This window comes from Ranitomeya variabilis, chromosome 1 (genome assembly GCF_051348905.1).
Source record: "Ranitomeya variabilis isolate aRanVar5 chromosome 1, aRanVar5.hap1, whole genome shotgun sequence".
Taxonomy (NCBI): Eukaryota; Metazoa; Chordata; class Amphibia; order Anura; family Dendrobatidae; genus Ranitomeya; species Ranitomeya variabilis.
In genome coordinates this window covers 970,121,689-970,142,231 of record NC_135232.1, presented here as the reverse complement: position 1 = coordinate 970,142,231, position 20,543 = coordinate 970,121,689, and the positions used below count along the sequence as shown (strand labels likewise).

The 20,543-nt window shown below is 44.0% G+C and overlaps 1 protein-coding gene across 7 annotated transcripts in view; it reads right to left on the bottom strand.

Annotated features, from left to right (window-relative positions):
- The window catches only part of ARFIP1 (ARF interacting protein 1), a 145,486-nt gene that overhangs the window by 6,667 nt on the left and 118,276 nt on the right, over positions 1-20,543 (bottom strand). The window lies entirely within an intron of this gene.

Sequence of the window (20,543 nt, the reverse complement as noted above, 5' to 3'; positions counted from 1 at the left end):
CAATCGGTGACCCCCGTCACGAGATCGTGGATCACCGATGGGTTGGCCATACAACCAGAGGACTTCATGGAGATCTCTATGGTTGTCACTGACAGAATGCTATGAGCGATGCCCGGTGGTCAGCGCTCATAGCAAGTGAGGTATTCGGCTACATACAGGTGGTCTGACCATCGTCGGTATGATAGCAGATCAGATCAGGTTATGGCAGCTTCTAGTCTTCCATGGAGACTATTGAAGCATGACAAAAGTGGAAAAAAAAAGTTTTTAAAAATATTAAATAAAAAAAACATCCACAAATTTGGTATTGCTGCGTGCAGAATCGCCTGATAAAAAAAAAAAAGGATTAACCTGATCACTAAATAGCGTAGCGAGAAAAAAAGTCAAAACGCCAGAATTACATTTCTTGGTTGCTGCGACATTGCATTAAAATGCAATAACGGGTACCAAAATGGTATCATTGAAAAGTCAGCTTAGCGCGCACAAAATAAGCCCTGACCCAACCCAATAGCACAAACAATGGAGACGCTATGGGTATCTGAAAACGGCGCCTTTTTTTAAACTAAGTTTGGAGTTTTTTTTCCACCACTTAGACACCAAACATGTCTAGGTTGTTTTTTATCTATGAACTCGTAATAACCTGGAGAATCCTAATGGCAGGTCAGTTTTAGCATTTTGTTAACCTAATAAAATAGCAAAACAAAAAACAACTGTGGGATGGCACTTTTTTCACAATTTCACAGAACTTGGAATTTTATTTCCCATTTTCCAGTACATGATATGTTAATACCAATGGTGTCGTTCAAAAGTACAACTCATCCCGCAAAAAAAGAAGTCCTCACATGGCCATATTGACAGAAAAAAAAAAAAAAAAGTTATGGCTCTGGGAAGAAGGGGAGCAAAAAACGAAAACACAAATCCGAAAATACCTCCGGTTATGAAGGGGTCAAAGGACAAATCTCAGCCGGGAGATCATCTCTGGAGGCTGCTGATTTAACCACCTTGTTAGAGCTTCGCTGACTGGATCTACTCTGTCTAGCCGACCCCCGTCTCTCTGTGGTGTGGCTGCCCCCTCTACTGACCCCGGGACTACGCTGCTCCAAATCTGTCCAAATCCATGTTAACGAGGACAGGTGAGCTAGGAAGCCCTGATCAGAGGTGCCAACACTTACCTTTACACTGGCACCTGTGCTCACCCATACCCCCAGCATTTCTGGGTCAAAAGGCTCCTGCTTTGACACGCCTCCCGGTGTCAATCAACCCACACCCCCACCTCTAGCAGGGAGTGCCTATCTGCATCATCCCAACACCTTCCAGTGTGGCTTTCCGGTGCGGTCGCCCGCTGTTGGATACGAGTTGGGTATGACTTTGCCTTTTTACGCTCCCTTTTCTAAAATTGAGGTTACGAACAGTGAAGGATCACTGTGCAGGCACCATTGGTTTGACGCCATTGTGCAGACGCTAACATTTTGATGCCAACAGTAAACTCTACTGAGCAAGCGCAAATCTTCTAAACATTACTGCACAAGCACGAATGTACAAGCGCTTCTGTGCAGGCGCGATGGTATTTTGACTTTACATAGTTCTCATTGGCTATCAGGTTTACATGGGATTGGACACGCACACTAGCACTGTAGAGACGCCGAAAATGGCGTCTGACATGTGAATAGTATTCTCTATGGCAATGCATATGTGGGCGAGTATTTTCATAGTTCACACATGCATCAATTATCCTGTCAATTACGTATTTATGCACTCTATTATCATGTTTATAGATTTACTTGATGAATTTTGAATCCTTTTAACTTTATACCAGATGACTTGAATGGTTGTACATTTTACACAAGTTATAATGTATTTAATATTATTTTGTGGACTGTTTGTCAATTGCACATAATTAAAATGTTTCTAATTGTATCTACTATGTACACCTATAACACCAACACGTCGCCACGCCACATGGGCTTAATGAGAGTCCTTCACCCTTTGGTAACTATATATACTCATCTATTAGTGGTGAGGTTGTAATGAATATATACACATATATATATATATATATGCACGCACACATACACACACATATATACATAATAAATATACACACACACACACAGTTGTGCTACAAAATGTACATACCCCAGCAGGATTTTTGCTTTCTTGGCCTTTTTTCAAAGAATATGAATGATAACACCGAAACTTTTTCTTCACTCATGGTTAGTGGTTAGGTGGAGCCATTTATTGCCAAACTACTGTGTTTTCTCTTTTTCAATCATAATGACAACCCAAAACATCCAAATGACCCTGATCAAAAGTTCACATACCCCATTTCTTAATACAGTGTATTGCCCCCTCGAACATCAATGACAGCTTGAAGTCTTTTGTGGTAGTTGTGGATTTGTGGATGAGGTTCTTTATTTTCTCAGATGGTATAGTTGTCAACTCTTCTTGGAAAAAATCCTCCAGTTCCTGTAAATTCCTGGGCTGTCTAGTATGAACTGCACGCTTTAGATCTTCCCCGACTGGCTCAATGATATTGAGGTCAGGAGACAGATGGCCATTCCAGAACATTCACTTAGTTCTGCTGTAGCCAATGACAGGTTGACTTGGACTTGTGTTTTGGATCGTTGTCATGTTGGAACGTCCAAATACATCCCATGTGCACCTTCCGGACTGATGAGGGCAAATGTGCCTCCAGTATTTGCTGATAACGTGCTGCATTCATCTTTCCTTCAACTTTGACCGAATTTCCTATGCCTTTGCAGCTCACACATTTCCAAAACATCAGCGATCCACCTCCGTGCTTTACAGTAGGAATGGTGTTCCTTTCATTATAGGCCTTGTTGACCTCTCCAAATCTACCATTTATGGTTGTGGACAAAAAGTTCAATTTTGGACTCATCACTCCAAATTACCTTGTTCCAGAAGTTTTGAGGCTTGTCTCTGTGATGTTTTGTGTATTGTAGGCGAGATACTTTGAAGCATTTGTGCAGTAATGGCTTTCTTCTGGTGACTCGACCATGCATCCCATTTTTCTTCAAGTGTATCCTTATTATGCATCTTGAAACAGCCACATCGCTAGTTTTCAGAGAGTCCTGTATTTCAGCTGATGTTATTTGTGGGTTTTCCTTTGCATCCCAAACAATTTTCCTGGAAGTTGTGGATGACATTTTTGTTGGGTCTACCTGACCATGGTTTTGCTTTTATAGAGCCCCTGAGTTTCCATTTGTTAATCACAGTTTGAACGCTGCTGACTGTCATTATCAATTTCTTGGATATCTTTTTGTATCCCTTTCCTGTTATATACAGTTCAACTACGTTTTCCCATAGATCCATTGACAATTCTTTTGCTTTCCCCATGACTCCCAATCCAGAAATGTCAGCGAACACGCTATTTACAAGCAAACAGGTTACAGGTGAGGATATTACCTTTAGTAACCATTCAAACCCATTTGTGTCAACTTCTGTGCATGTTATCAGGCCAAAATCACCAGGGTATGTGAACTTTTGATCAGGGTCATTTGGATGTTTTGGGTTGTCATTATCATTTAAAAAGAGACACCACAGTAGTTTGACAATAAATGGTTTCACCCAACACTGACCATGAGTGGAGAAAAAGTTTTGGTGTTATCACTCTTTCTAAGAAAAACAAAACAAAAAAAGCCAAAACACAACAAATTCTACAAGGTATGTAAACTTTTGAGCATACCTGTACATACATACACAATATAGATAAACAGATATATATATATATATATATATATATATATATATACATATACACACACACACACACATATATATTCCATGTAGATTTATATAGTGTTAAAAACTGGTTTATTAGCTCTTGTAGCACAAAGAATGTCAAATGTTCTTCAAACTACTTGTATGATAAACCCAAAACATGAAGAATGGCATGTAAGGTGTTTAAAGTTTCATCAGTTACTTAGTTTTCTGTATTTTGTTCCCCAAAAGAAGTCAGAGGAGAACAGGCCAAAACAAACACAGGCTGCTCAAGAGAGAAAGAAATAACAATGTGTGCGGAGTATAAGGGTATGTGCACACGTTGCGGATTTCTTGCAGAAATTTCCTGAAGAAAACCGGAAATTTTCTGCAAGAAATCCGCATTTTTTTTTGCGTTTTTTTCCGTTTTTTTAGCATTCTGCAAGCGTAATTAGCTTGCAGAATGCTAAAGTTTTCCAAGCGATCTGTAGCATCGCTTGGAAAACTGACTGACAGGTTGGTCACACTTGTCAAACATAGCGTTTGACAAGTGTGACCAACTTTTTACTATAGATGCAGCTTATGCAGCATCTATAGTAAAAGATAGAATGTTTAAAAATAATAAAAAAAATAAAAAAATGCTTATACTCACCCAGACATCTCCTCAGCGGCGTCCGTTCCTCTTCCTATAGCTGGTCTGTGCGCACAGGACCTTCCGTGACGTCACGGTCACGTGAGCGGTCACATGACCGCTCACGACCAATCACAGGACAGTGACGTCATCGGCAGGGTCCTTCACCGCACATCAGCTACAGGAACCGAAGCGACAGCGTGCAGTGGAGGCGGGAAGACATCGAGGGTGAGTATAGGACTATTTTTTATTTTAATTCTTATTTTTTGACCACTTATATGGTGCCCAGTGCGTGGAGGAGAGTCTCCTCTCCTCCACCCTGGGTACCAACCGCACATAATCTGCTTACTTCCCGCATCGTGGGCATAGCCCCGTGCGGGAAGTAAGCAGATCAATGGACCCCTAGGTGTGCGGAATCCCCGCAATTCCGCATTTTAATGAACATGTTGCTTTTTTTTCCGCGATGCGATTTTTTCGCGGAAAAAAAGGCTACATTTGCACAAAAAATGCGGAATACACTTAAAATAATAGGAGGCATATGTAAGCGTTTTTTTCGCGTTTTTATCACGTTTTTATAGCGAAAAAACGCGAAAAAAACTCGAAAAATACTTAACGTGTGCACATGGCCTAACACCACAAAATAATTTATATCAAGATCTGAACAAATAGAATTTCAAAGATGTATAAAGAAATTGCACGTGAACAAGCAATCACATTGCACAACAGCCAACCCTAACTATGCAGGGAGAAAAGTTAATCCCTTTCTATTAGTAACAAGCAGGCTACATTTGGCATTTGTTACTAGCACCATAAACACCTATGTAAATACAGTAATGAGATAAAGCCTCACACACGTGATTTTACAAATCATTACAAGTGAGGCGTGGGGCTGAATTAAAGCCGTATAATCACTTGTACTTAGGGTTGCTAGAGACCTCTGTAGTCACCATGTGAAATGCAGCCATAAATTACCGCATGGCAGTAGTCCTCACTGCTATAGACAGGGGAAAGGGACCAATAGCTACACAACTCTAGTGACTGCTTCATCAGACACTGTGTCCAAATCAATTTCCACAAGATATAAATGCTTTGTGGTTCCTGCCATTTTGGTGGTGCTCAAAGAAAGTAAACTGGCTGTGACTGCTCCATGTCAGATCGATTTTTATTATACAAAAAAAAAAATAGAGCATAAGTCGTGTGCAATGAGGAACAATTCTAATCAAATTGTCACAAGAGATTAATGTTTGCTTTTAAAGGAGGGTTTTCCCATGAACAAAATACATTTAAATAGATCTTGGAATAAAGTTAAAGTTCCACAAATAAAGTTCTTAAAATACAATGTCCCTGTGCTGAGATAATCCTATAAATGTGCCCCTGTGTGTGTTCTGTAATGGATGTGTGACCATGAAGGAACATGGTTGGCACATACCACAAATCCTGGGCAGGGGAGTAAACATAAGAGTATACATACAGGACAGCACAGAATCACAGCTGTTTTTAAAATAGGCAGGGAAATGTTTTACCTCACAGAAAGCAGCATTTGTGATCCCATGCTGTCCTGTCTGTATACTCATTTACTTCCTCCCCTGCCCAGGAGCTGTGGTATGATCAGACCATGACCCTGTACGGTCAGACACAGCCACGTCACTAGATGAGGCATGGCCTCGCTCAATACTAATGCATGGAGAAGGCCGCGCCCACTAGACCGGATATGTACAACTCATATATACACTCGGTCCAGAGTCCGAAACCTGTGAATCCCCACAGCACACAGTGCATATGGGGGGAATCATAAGTCTGCAGTCACACAGAGTGACTGCAATCTTATTGATTTGGACCAGACAATCTCTTTAAGGATTTGCCTAATTTTGGGCTTCATTATTTTCATCACTACATGTTGCCATAATTTTTTATTTTTGCATAGACATGTGAGGGCTTTTTTTTTTTTTTAGGGAAGATTTTTAATCACCCTGTTCCAACACAACATTTGACATAACTTTACATGATGATTGGGAAGGTGTTCCTGCAAACTGATTTACAGTTACGTCATGGCGACTATGCAGGCTTATAAGATCCACCCACACGATCGCCGCCAGGAGGCTGGTTTAAGGGACAGCCAAGCTTCAGCTATCACAGCCAGTACCGGTGCCCACACCGCCCCCAGCTGTGTAACCCCCTAAATGCTGATCAATAGCAATCACAGCATTTAGAAGGTAAGGAGAGGGTGGCGGCTCTGTCTCCCACCAATACAATCTGAGTTGTCGATGGTAGTCACGGCAACCAAAGGTCAAATAATGACCTCTTTGGGTCCGATAGCTGCGGTGGTCTGTTAGATCATACTAGCAGCACAGTCAAAGAGGAAACAAAGAAAAAAAATATTATACCAATAAATAGATGTAAAAATAAAAAAAAGTACAGATATTTGGAATCACAGTGTCTGGAACGTCTCGACATATAAACGCTTTGTACTATTTAACCCCTTCATTGAACACCGTAAAAAAATAAAAGTGACAAAAAATAATGCTTTTTCATTATAATGACGAAAAAAAGAGGAATAAAACGGAATCTAAGTTGAATGCAAATAAAAATGGTATTGCTGAAACCGTCAACTTGTCTGCAAACACAAACCCCCAAATAGCTCCATCAGAGGAAAAATAAAGCTATAGCTCTCTAAATATAGAGTAAAAAAAACAAATTATTTTTACTAAAAAAAAAAAAATTGTTTTTGTGTAAATGTGGCAAAACATAAAACAATTACCATATTTTTCGGACTAAAAGACGCACCGGACCATAAGACGCACCCCAAATTTTAAGACGGTAAAAAGATTAATGTGTCAAATGGGGGTCCGTCTTACAGTCCGATTTCAGCTTACCGGGGGGAGTGGGGAATTGGCAGCGCTGGTGGAGCCTGCTCACAGGGGGTGTTTGGGGGTCCGGTGATAAGATTCCCATCCCAGACTGGTGCGGCAGGTTCTGCGGTGTTCTGGGGTGCGGGGGCTGCGCTGGCAATATGTGAAAGCCTGGAGGCCCCCCGCACATCCATTGATGCGATGCGGTGGCCTCCGGGAAATCCCATCCCAGGCTGGTTTGGCGTTGTTCTGTGGTGTGAAGGGGCTCCGCCAGCATTTTGTGAAAACCTGATAGCCCCCGCACATCCATTGCTGCAATGCGGTAGCCTCCGGGAAAATGGCTGCCGGGTGTAGCGCATGCTCAGATTGATATCTCGGCAAAGAGATCTCGGTGCCGAGATCTCGTCTCCCGAGATCTCAATCTGAGCAAGCATGCGCCGCCCCCGGCAGCCATTTTCCCGGAGGCCACCACATTGCAGCAATGGCTGTGCGGGGGCCTCCAGGCCTTCACAAAATGCCAGCGGAGCGCCCCCCTCCCCACACACACACCACAGAGCACCGCCGAACCTACAGCAGCAGCCTGGGAAGGGAGTGTGATCACCACCCTGCAGCATCAGACTGGGACCGCCGAAGAATCGCCCGACTCCTGCCACACTATTTGTAAGTATATTCAGACTATAAGACGCACCCCCATTTTCCCCAAAAAATTTTTGGGGAAAAAGTGTGACTTATAGTCTGAAAAATACGGTATATAAATGTGGCGTCGCTGTATTCATACTCACCTGAAGAATAAAGCTGTGTTAACACTTTTACCACACGGTGACCGCTGTAAAAAAACAATTCTGAATTGCTGTTTTTTGTTCAATCTGTCTTCCAAAAATCAGAATAGAAAGCAATCAAAAAAGGTCATGTGCCCGAAAATGGTACCAATAAAAACAAGCAGTCACATGACTATTGGCAGAAATACAGAAAAAATACCGCTCTTAGAAAATGAGAGTCCTCAGTGGTTGATACCTTTTAAAGGGAACCCGTCACCCCGTTTTTTGAAGATGAGCTAACAATTCCGTTAAATAGGAGCAGAGCTGGGCGTTACATTAGTGTCTTTGTGTGCCTTTATAACCTACCTAAGCTGCCGAAATACCTTTGTAAAGTCGCCGTTTTCTGCTGTCACTCACGCTGGTCTGGTCATATGGGCGTGGTGACAGCGCTGTTTCTCCCCCAGAAACCTGCTCATCATTACGTTGGTGGCGTAGTGGTGTGCACATGTCCAAAGCGAAGATCCACTGCCCAGGAGATTCAAAACAGCGCGGTCTTCGCTATTCGCCGTTTACCGGTGGGCGCGGCCATCTTTCCTGTGGCCGCGCGTGCGCAGATGGAGCGCTCTGCTGCCCGGGGTTTCAGGAAAATGGCTGCCGCGATCTCCATCTGCGCACGCGCGGAATCCCGCGGCCATTTTCCTGAAGCCCCGGGCAGCAGAGCGCTCCATCTGCGCACATGCGGCCACAGGAAAGATGGCCGCGCCCACCTGTAAACGGCGAATAGCGAAGACCGCGCTGTTTTGAATCTCCTGGGCAGTGGATCTTCGCTTTGGACATGCGCACACCACTACGCCACCAACGTAATGATGAGCAGGTTTCTGGGGGAGAAACAGCGCTGTCACCACGCCCATAGGACCAGACCAGCGTGAGTGACAGCAGAAAACGGCGACTTTACAAAGGTATTTCGGCAGCTTAGGTAGGTTATAAAGGCACACAAAGACACTAATGTAACGCCCAGCTCTGCCCCTATTTAACGCTATTTTTAGCTCATCTTCAAAAAACGGGGTGACAGGTTCCCTTTAACGGCTAACTGAAAAGACGGTAACAAGTTGAAAGATTTCGAGACTACACAGGTCCCTTCATCAGGAATAGACTAATACAAATTCTGAAAAAACACTTTTATGCACAATACAGCCCAGAAAAAATGCCATAGATAAGACAGGTGACGTGAAGCAGAACTACCATTATGTGAGTGAGCTAAAATCTTTATGTCCATAAATATTGGAGCAGTTCATAGATAAGGAGTTTGACTGTTTTATGGTCCTCTGAATTGAGAGCCTGCTTAATTCTTCAGAAGCACGAGATGGGCCCAATGTATAAGGCACTACCACTTTTATTGATTTTATGTGCTTTGTGAGCATTGTGTAACTAGTCAATATGGGCGGCAGGGGGATCAGTGGTTGCTTTGCAGCACTGGGGACCTGGGTTCAAACCTGACCAAGGCAACATGTGAAAGGAGCTTGTATGTTCTCCCTGAGTTTGTTTGGGTAATCTGACTTCCTCCCACACTTAATATGACATACTAGCTTTTTCCAGCCAGCCAACACTCGGCACGCTCACTGCTATCTAATTACTGCTGGTGATTATGCAATTAAATGTACGTTTACCTTGGCTGAAGTGGTTGAATTACATAGAAAGGAAGTGCTGCATGTGGTAATGTGTGGGGGCGGAGCATCGTGTGGTAATGTGGGGGGCGGAGCCTCGTGTGGTAATGTGGGGGGACGGAGCCTCGTGTGGTAATGTGGGGGGACGGAGCCTCGTGTGGTAATGTGGGGGGACGGAGCCTCGTGTGGTAATGTGGGGGGATAGAGCATCGTGTGGTAATGTGGGGGGACAGAGCATCGTGTGGTAATGTGGGGGGACAGAGCATCGTGTGGTAATGTGGGGGGCGGAGCCTTGTGTGATAATGTAGGGGTACGGAGCCTCGTGTGGTAATGTGGGGGGGGCGGGATTATGTGTGGTGATGTGGTGGGGGGCTGGATTATGTGTAATGATGTGGTGGGGGGCGGGATTATGTGTGGTAATGTGGTGGGGCGGGATTATGTGTGGTAATGTGGTGGGGGGCGGTATTATGTGTGGTAATGTGGTGGGCGGCGGGATTATGTGTGGTAATGTGGTGGGCGGGATTGTGTGTGGTAATGTGGTGGGGGGCAGGATTGTGTGTGGTAATGTGGTGGGGGGCAGGATTGTGTGTGGTAATGTGGTGGGGGCGGGATTGTGTGTGCTAATGGGTGGGTGGGCAGGATTCTGTGTGATGATGGGGTGGGGGCGGAGCTACTGTGCAGGGGGCGGGATTAGCAAGTAATCACGATGCCTCTTATATATATAGATTGATAGGGAATTCAGATTTTCAGTCCCAATCGGACGATATAGTCTGTAGAGCTCTGCGAAATATGATTGAACTATAGAAGAATAAATAATTACAAATAAAGCTTCACATTTGATAAAAGTATACCAAACCCACTGGCCCACATTTGTTAATTTGTGGGATAGCTTTTGCTTAATAGTAGGCCCAAACTTTGCAATATGGGCCAAACATGGAAAAAGCTGCAAACTGTGCAAAATCCTGAGCTGAAAATGTGAGTGTACATTTTTTTAGAAAAAAAAATAAAGCCAGAAACCGGCAATTTTCGGTGTGCATAAGCCTTCGCACACCAGCAACAGATCTGCTAATATTAAAATTTGCCCCATTGTTTTTATGGCATCGGATGACATTCAATTTGTTTGAGGGTCTTTGACCACCCAAAAATTATAGGCTAGTCAGATCACCCATGTCCTATTTCACCAGGTCAATACTATTTTCCCCATAAGATATATGCAGCTGCCAGAGGTGCAAGTTTGGATCTCAATTAATTTTGTAAATGGGCCTTTATTAGGAAGCATTTTCAAAAGAATCTCTTGCCAGTGTCGGCAGAACCCATAACGACATTTTCCAAAAAGGTCAAAAAGAAATGTCAATGGCCACTCTGTAGAACTAGTGATTTTGGAGTAATATACGCTTGTATATAAATGAAGCTTTGTTCAAAACAAAATACTCAGTAAAACAGTCCAAGCTTCGTTAGCCAGGTAGAACCAGCTCCTTTCATGTTCTCCATCAGACCTCAGTTGTGGTCTCATTCCTGCAGGGCAAGGCCAGAAAGCCCTGATCTCCAAACAAGAACACATTTTATAGGTGAACAAGCATAGTTTACATTCCAGTGAAGACTTCAAACACCCAACAACCTGCTTTCTTTCTTACAATGACAGGCATATTTCATTTTGAAGGAGCTTGAACTTACCTGGATCTGCTACACATCACTAGCTCCAAAACAATTATATGCCCTGTAGAAATTTACAAATTATTATGATAATGTCCTTCAACTAGAAGAAAACAAAACCCGGCTTTAGATATAAAAAATGGACTAGGTGAGGTGGATTTGTAGTTCAAAATAGACACTGGGAGGTACAGACATTACCAGTGAAGTATCTGTTTTCATACAACTTTGACAGAAACTAGAAGTTTTAACAAAATATAATTTGTCTGTGGATCTGAGTAATGTTCAAGATTTATTTTCAGCTTTTTATCCAGGTGCTACTATTTTGTGCAGTACATCCGCACATAACCGGATCATTCACCACCAATGTGTCACATGGAATGAAGCCTTGTCTTTGAAGATCTGAGATGTTCAAAGTAACAGCCTGTCTGTTTTAGACAGTTTTACTTCAATATACGGCAAAAGATATAGCTACCCCCACAGCAATGGACAATAAATGCAGGCATGAGCATGTCCAGAACCAAAAATAAGCTCTAGCATGATTTTACAGTATTTTTGAAGTATGCTTGAATAAATAGCCCTACTCCAAAAATAAGCCCTAGTTAGTATCAGGGCCGGTGTTCGGAGATGAACTGGGCAATAACCCAGGGCTCCCACTCTCTTAGGGTCCCCCCAGTGTGTGTATTCAGAGGTTAAAGCCAGTCCCTCAAGATGGCTGGATCATCACTGTAAATAAGCACCTGTACTTTGTGTCTCCCCCACCTCATTGTAGACTGTAAGCTCTTACAAGCAGGGTCGTCAATTATTGTATTATCTCTAACGCTCTTACTTATGACTTGTATATGAACTGTTGAATGGTAAAGAGCTGCAGAATATGTTGGCGCTATATAAGATTATTATTATTATTATTATTATTATTATTAAAGCTGCTTGAGAACCTTTGGTGACTTCAAAGTCATGTGACCATAATGTCCCCAAAGGTGCCTCAACTGCAAGAATCTGGAGAACTGAACAGAAGACACACTGGCATGCAGGGCTAGCGTTAGGCAGAATGGGGGGCCAACTGGGCAATTTTGCAGGGCCCCCAGCATTTCTATTATGAGGTCAAGCCTGCTTGAGGACCTTTGGTGATATCACAGTCATGAGACCATGATGCCACCAAAGGTCTAAACTGCAGGAATCTGGAGCTGAAGAGGAGACCGGCTGGTATGTATTGTATGTGCAGTGAGTGCATATATACAGTACACACGTCTATGTGCAGTGTGTGTATATACATGTGTATGTATATTTCTGCCAGAGGAGCACAGCACTTGTAAGATTGCCATTTTTTAAGTGGTGTGCACCTTTTAAAGGGAATCTGTCAGCAGGTTTTTGCCATGTAATCTGAAGATCGCCAGAGATAGGGGTGAAAATACAGATGTCAGTGATGCCTGAAAGCTTTGTGTTTTTGTTTACTTGCAATTATTGTTTTAGCATCAGGAGCTTTGCATTGCTGAATACAACAGCACATGGTCTGATTCCACCATAATAAGCACCTAAGGGAGTACAGTACAGACACTGTATATACAGAGCCTGGTGTGGTCGGAGGCAGCTTGGCTACACACAGTAAACTGAGTGATATATATTGTTGGATTCAGTGTGCCTTTCTCTACATCAGGCTGCTCCCAGATAAGGTACCAAAAACCTGCTGACAGATTCCGTTTAATGAATTAGGTGCCTCTTACTCCTGCGGAACTGAACAGTCTTAGGGCTTGTTTCCACTTACGAGATATACGTCCGTGTCTCGCATGTGAAAACCAAGCTCTGGAGCTGGCACTCCGGAGCGGAGCGTGCGGCTGCATAGCAACACATGGAGCTGCATGCTTCGCTCTTAAGTGCCGGCTCCAGGGCTTGGTTTTCACATGCGAGACACGGACGTATAACTCGCAAGTGGAAACAAGCCCTTAAAGAGGTTGTCCACTACTTTATCATTGATGATCTATCCTCAGAATAGGTGATCAATATCTCATCGGTCGGTGTTGGCTGGAGCTGCTCAATTGTGGAGCTTTTCAGTCTTCTAATAGTGGCCATGCTCGGATACTATATATCTCCCTCCTTGTCAAATCAATAGGATGCTGATGTGTAGTACCCGGCCACTATTAGAAGACAGAGCAACTCAACAATTGATTAGTTCCAGCCGCTGGGGGCTGACATCGTTACTAGTTGATGGGCAGGGGGTGCCAGACTTAGGGTATGTGCACACTTCAGGATTTCTTGCAGAAATTTCCTGAAGAAAACCGGTAATTTTCTGCAAGAAATCCGCATGTTTCTTTTTGCGTTTTTCCCCCGGTTTTTTGGCGTTTTTTTTAGCATTTTGCAAGCGTAATTAGCTTGCAGAATGCTAAAGTTTTCCAAGCGATCTGTAGCATCGCTTGGAAAACTGATTGACAGGTTGGTCACACTTGTCAAACATAGTGTTTTTACTATAGATGCAGCCTATGCAGCATCAATAGTAAAAGATAGAATGTTAAAAATAATAAAAAAATAAAAAAAATGGTTATACTCACCTGCAGACAGCCGATCTCCTGAGCGGCGTCCGTTCCTATAGATGGTGTGTGCAGGACCTTCGATGACGTCACGGTCACGTGACCGCGACGTCATCGCAGGTCCTTCACACACACCAGCTATAGGAACGGAAGCGGCAGCGTGCACCTGAGAGGCGGGAAGACTGCGGGGGCCATCGAAGGTGAGTATATGACTATTTTTTATTTAAATTTTTTTTTTTTTTTTTTTTTTTTTTAACCAATTATACGGTGCCCAGTCCGTGGAGGAGAGTCTCCTCTCCTCCACCCCCCTGGGTACCAACCGCACATGATCTGCTTACTTCCCGCATGGTGGGCATAGCCACATGCGGAAAGTAAGCAGATCAATGCATTCCTAGTTGTGCAGAATCCCTGCAATTCCGCAAATTTAATGAACATGTTGCTTTTTCTTCCGCGATGCGGTTTTTTCGTGGAAAAAAATGCAACATTTGCACAAAAAATGCGGAATACACTGAAAATAATGGGAGGCATATGTAAGCGTTTTTTTCGCGTTTTATAGCGAAAAACGTGAAAAGAACGCGAAAAATACTGAACGTGTGCACATGGCCTTAGGGTATGTGTCCACGTTCAGGATTGCATCAGGACTTGGTCAGGATTTTACATCAGTATTTGTAAGCCAAAAAGAGGAGTGGGTGATAAATGCAGAAGTGGTGCATATGTTTCTATTATACTTTTCCTCTAATTGTTCCACTCCTGGTTTTGGCTTACAAATACTGATGAAAAATCCTGACCAAATCCTGATGCAATCCTGAACGTGGACACATACCCTAAAGGTACCTTCACACTGACCAACTTAACAACGATATCGCTAGCGATCCGTGACGTTGCAGCGTCCTGGATAGCGATATCGTTGTGTTTGACACGCAGCAGCGATCTGGATCCTGCGGTGACATCGTTGGTCGGAGCAGAAAGTCCAGAACTTTATTTCGTCGCTGGATCTCCCGCAGACATCGCTGGATCGGGGTGTGTGACGCAGATTCAGCGATGTCTTCACTTGTAACCAGGGTAAACATCGGGTTACTAAGCGCAGGGCCGCGCTTAGTAACCCGATGTTTACCCTGGTTACCAGTGTAAGTGTAAAAAAAACCAAACACTACATACTTACATTCTGGTGTCTGTGGCATCCTCCGGCGTTCTGCTGTCCTGCACTGTGTCAGCGCCGGCCGGCCGTAAAGCAGAGCACAGCGGTGACGTCACTGCTGTGCTTTACAGCCGGCACTGACACAGTGCAGGGAAGCGGACGCCGGGGGATCGCTGCAGCGTCGCTAAATGTGACGGTACCTTTAGACACTAGTGACCTATCCAAAGGATATGTCATCAATGATAAAGTAGTAGACAACCTCTTTAATGAATCAGGGCCATTGTTCTCATCATCACAACGCCCAGTGTAAATAGGAGATGTGCTGCCGATAACATTATATGTATAGGGACTGAATGATCTATTAGTGATCCTTCTAAACCCATCGTTCTTCATCAGTCTGTGTAGATTGTCTGAGTAGATTGTTGTATATGGAAATAGGATCTCTAGAAATTCATGATGGAATTCAGGGTAGGACTGTCTCGATCAGAGTTACCTTGTCGTGGTGGGATGGCTTTTATGCTATTTTTGATCAAAAACAGTATTACTAAAAACTCTTATTTAGATGCACTTTTTGCTTTTTACTTAGTTACCGCAGGGTTTTTGCTCATTTTTTCTCTTGTAGGTTTTATATGTTTTATGGCCAATATGAACATTCATTTATGTGCTGCGTGTGTACCAACTTATGTCAAGCTCAATTTTTGTGTTTTTTCTTTGGAGAGTTATGTTGATGCTCCAGAATGTGATGACATGATTAGATTTGAATACATTTTTTGTTAAACAAATGTGGATTGTTCATGGGAAAAAAGACATCCGCTAAAAATAAGCCCTAACCCATCTTTAGGAGCAAAAAAAAAAAAATATATATAAAACAGTGTCTGAATAAAATAATTGATTTAAATGGAACTCATATCTGATTCATGATGCCCAAATTGCAGGCATTGTGAATCAGACCTGGCTGCATGTTTTCAGCCAGGTTTTTCTCTAACGCTCATCAGGTGTTTTAGAGAAGATATAGTTAGAAGACCGGTCCCTATCCACACACAAGGAAGATCCCCATCCAATCACCTTCAGCAGAGCTGGAAAGACCCGGCGGTGGGCGGCACTGGACTAGTCGCTGCTTTGACTATGGTCCCTGGCCGGATCTTTAAAGTATACTCTCTCAATCACACAGTTTCAGAAGAAAATAGGCTTGGCTACAATCGTGTAGCCACCAGCTTCTGATTAATGCTGCCCACAGTCTGAGCAGAATGAATCAGATGACAGGTTCCCTTCAATACATTAAGCTTCCAGAGGCTAACATTCACTCTGAAAAATCTACTGCCAAAGGAAATAAGACTTCAGCTGCTGACAAGAAGAACAAAAACACCTCAAAGTTAGGCCTCATTCGACATATATGAAACACGTTCTATCCATGTTTTTCACAGATAGAACAAGTACCCTTTATAATCTATGGTGCCTTTCACATGTTCATGTTTTTGGGGGAACAGCGTCAGAAAAAAATTCATGGAGAGGTTTCCATTTTTGATCAGTATCAGATAAAAATTACCCATATAAGCCTATGCATCAATGAAAAACCACTGACACATTGCCATCTGGGTGCAGTCTGTGTGCTGTCCGTTTTTAACATTGTGTTGGATAGGAGAAGCTTTGTAATTTATTTATTCAATTATTCATACATGAAAATCATTGATAAAACACGGATGGTAATATCACACTGACCAAACACTGATGAAAATCATTTGATCATCACTGATGAACAACAGTCCGTGTCTTTACATACTTGAATCACGGACGTCTGAATGAGGCTAATCCTGAGGGATTCTGTCAGCATCTAGGAGTGGATTTTGTTTCTAAATTTTGAGAGTAATTCACAAACCTAGTACAATTCATACATTGTGAACATAGGCCCCATTACACACTCACATTCATGGGTTTTGGTTAAAGATTGGGATGATAGATCTACAAAACTTCCTTCAAGCAAATCAGACAAAAACCCTAAAAAATAAATAAATAAAAAAAAAAAAAAAGGGTATGTCCACAGAGAATCGACCTGCATTGGCAAAATCCAAAATCAGCACCCTCCTGGAAAATGTAGACAAGAGATTAACAGGTACCTGTCGTGTGTGTATAATATATATAGTCCAAAAGAACGAAGGAAATAGATGTGATTTATTGGTCCAAGTGCGACGTTTCGATCCAAGATGTGGACCTCTCTCAAATATATATCTATCAATCTAAGGCTACTTTCACACTAGCGTTAACTGCAATCCGCCACAATGCGTCGTTTTGCCGAAAAAACGCATCCTGCAAAAGTGCTTGCAGGATGCGTTTTTTCCCCAAAGACTTACATTAAGCGACGTATTACGACGGATTGCCACACGTCGCAACCGTCGTGCGACGGTTGCGCCGTGTTGTGGCGGACCGTCGGGACCAAAAAACGCTACATGTAACGTTTTTTGCTCACGACGGTCCGCTTTTTCCGACCGCGCATGCGCGGCCGGAACTCCGCCCCCACCTCCCCGCACTTCACAATGGGGCAGCGGATGCGCTGGAAAAATGCAGCCGCTGCCCCCGTTGTACGGCGGAGACAATGCTAGCGTCGGCCGAGCCCGACGCTAGTGTGAAAGTAGCCTAAGGGTCACGTCTGTCTGTTTGTCACGGAAATCCCGCGTCGCTGATTGGTTGTGGCCAGCCGCGACCAATCCGCGACGGGCACAGTCCGGCCACGAATTCCCCCTTCCCTACTCCCCTCCAGTCAGTGCCCCCTGCCTACTGCCCTCCAGTCAGTGCCCCCATAGCGGTTTAGCAGTCCGTTAAACGGACTGCGTTACACCGCGGCATAACGAGGTGTAACGCAGTCCGTTAACGCTGCTATTAACCCTGTGTGGCCCGGGCAATACACCGCGTGGCCCGGGCAATACACCGCGTGGCCCGGGCAATACACCGCGTGGCCCGGGCAATACACCGCGTGGCCCGGGCAATACACCGCGTGGCCCGGGCAATACACCGCGTGGCCCGGGCAATACACCGCGTGGGCTGTGTTAGATACCGCGTGGGCTGTGTTAGATACCGCGTGGGCTGTGTTAGATACCGCGTGGGCTGTGTTAGATACTGCGTGGGCTGTGTTAGATACTGCGTGGGCTGTGTTAGATACTGCGTGGGCTGTGTTAGATACTGCGTGGGCTGTGTTAGATACTGCGTGGGCTGTGCTAGATACTACGTGGGCTGTGCTATATACTACTATACATATTCTAGAATACCCGATGCGTTCGAATCGGAGAGATATATATATATATATATATTTATTTATTTTTTTCTCATTTATTTATTTATTATATTAGTATGCTGTTGGCCCTACTGCATAAACATTGTAGCTCTGCACCAATATGGGGACATATAATTCACACAGATAAGAAAAAGAAGAGTTGGGATTCTTACAAAGTTGGACACCCCCGCCCCCCACAAAATAAAAAGATGCAAGGGTAGAGAACATGAGGATGTGCCCTAACTTGTGCAAACATTCTCAACATATTTACTGGACAGAAACAATGAATTCTCTGCTGATGTACAAAGCATATGGCTGGTCTCCTCCCAATTATCATATATACTCGAGTATAAGCAGAGTTTTTTAGCACTTTTTTTGTGCTGAAAACACCCCTCGGCTTACACTCAAGTGAGGTGTCCAGAAAATGGAGAGGGAGCGGCAGTGCCGGAGCAGCGGGTGACAGGAGGCAGGAGCTGGCTGCTGCAGCTAACTCCTGTGCCCGCTGCTAAAGACAAATGAATATTCACTGCACTGGCAATGAATATTCATTTCTCTGTAATTGCGTGCAGTGTCAGCAGTTGGCTCCTGCGGAGGCCACGTGGTCACGTGTGCCGCTACTTAAGAGAAATGAATTTTCACCTCTATCTACTCCCATGGGCGTGGAGAGAGGTGAACATTCATTTCTCTTAGGCCTCTTTCACACTTCTGTCGTTTGGCCACCATCGCAATGCCTCGTTTTGGAGAAAAACACGCATCCTGCAAAGTTGCCCGCAGGATGCGTTTTTTCTCCATAGACTTGCATTAGCGACGCATTGCGACGTATGGCCACACGTCGATTCCGTCATGCAACGGATGCGTCGTGTTTTTGAGGTCCGTCGTGTCGAAAAAACGTTCCATGTAATGTTTTTTTGTCCGTCGGAACCGCCATTTCCGACCACGCATGCACAGCCGGAACTTCACCCCCTCCCCGGAATTCATAATGGGCAGCGGATGTGTCTGAAAACTGCATCCGCTGCCCACGTTGTGCACTATTTGCACAACGTCCGTCGGTACGTCGGGCTGACGGTTTGCGACGGCCTGGTACCGACTGAAATATGAAAGAAGCCTTAAGTAGCGGCACACGTGATCGCCCGGCAGTTGATACTGTGCGCGCTAAATACTCACTGCCCTCCACGCACATAGTTCCGGCGTGGGGAACGGTGAGTATTCCGGCAGCTGTGCTCTGCTTGTGAGCATCGCATGATGTGCCAGCCATGTGCTGCTTACAAGCATAAAGCACTTGCTGGCACTGGAACAAGACGCTGCGAGGGAGCGCAGGAAGGTAAGTATAATGGTGTATTTTTTTAATGGTTTTTGATGGGGGCATGCAGACAAGAATGGGGATGAGGAGCCAGGCAGACAAGGATGGGGATGAGGAGCCAGGCAGACAAGGATGGGGATGAGGAGCCAGGCAGACAAGGATGGGGATGAGGAGCCAGGCAGACAAGGATAGGGATGAGGAGCCATGCAGACAAGGATAGGGATGAGGAGCCATGCAGACAAGGATAGGGATGAGGAGCCATGCAGACAAGGATAGGGATGAGGAGCCATGCAGACAAGGATAGGGATGAGGAGCCATGCAGACAAGGATAGGGAAGAGGGGACAATAAATACCAGGATAGGGATGAGGAGCCATGCAGACAAGGATAGGGATGAGGAGCCATGCAGACAAGGATAGGGATGAGGAGCCATGCAGCAAGGATAGGAAAGAGGGGACAATAAATACCAGGATAGGGATGAGGAGCCATGCAGACAAGGATAGGGATGATTGGATAATGCATACCAGGCTAATACTTATAAGTTTCCCCAGTTTTTGGTGGTAAAATTAGGTGCCTTGGCTTATACTCGGGTCGGCTTATACTAGAGTGTGTACGGTATACAGTTACTATGTGGGGTGTTGAAATGAAGAGAAATTTCTTAGCAAAAGTGGTGCTCAGACAACAAAACATATGGCAAACCTGAGGAGTGTACGTGTGACCTACATTTACAATTAAATACATCATTTCAGATGTATTTTTAGTATAAAACATCGAAGTACATAGTTATTTATTAACTCTGGCTGAATAAAAGATGAGTTTCCTGAAAGATTAAAATGTAATGGAAGAGAAGTAAAGAGTTTGGCAGTTTTCCAGTGAGTTCTTTAAAGCAGATAACCCACTTTTAAGCTCTTCGGAAGCTACAAAAAAACCCCAAAATGTGATAGGTGCGGTTAGGGAAAACAGCTGTAGAAAACTCTAGCAGCAGGAAAACAAGACTTGTGTGAACCGATCCTAACACCTTCTCCATTTCTCCCCATGTAATTGTGAC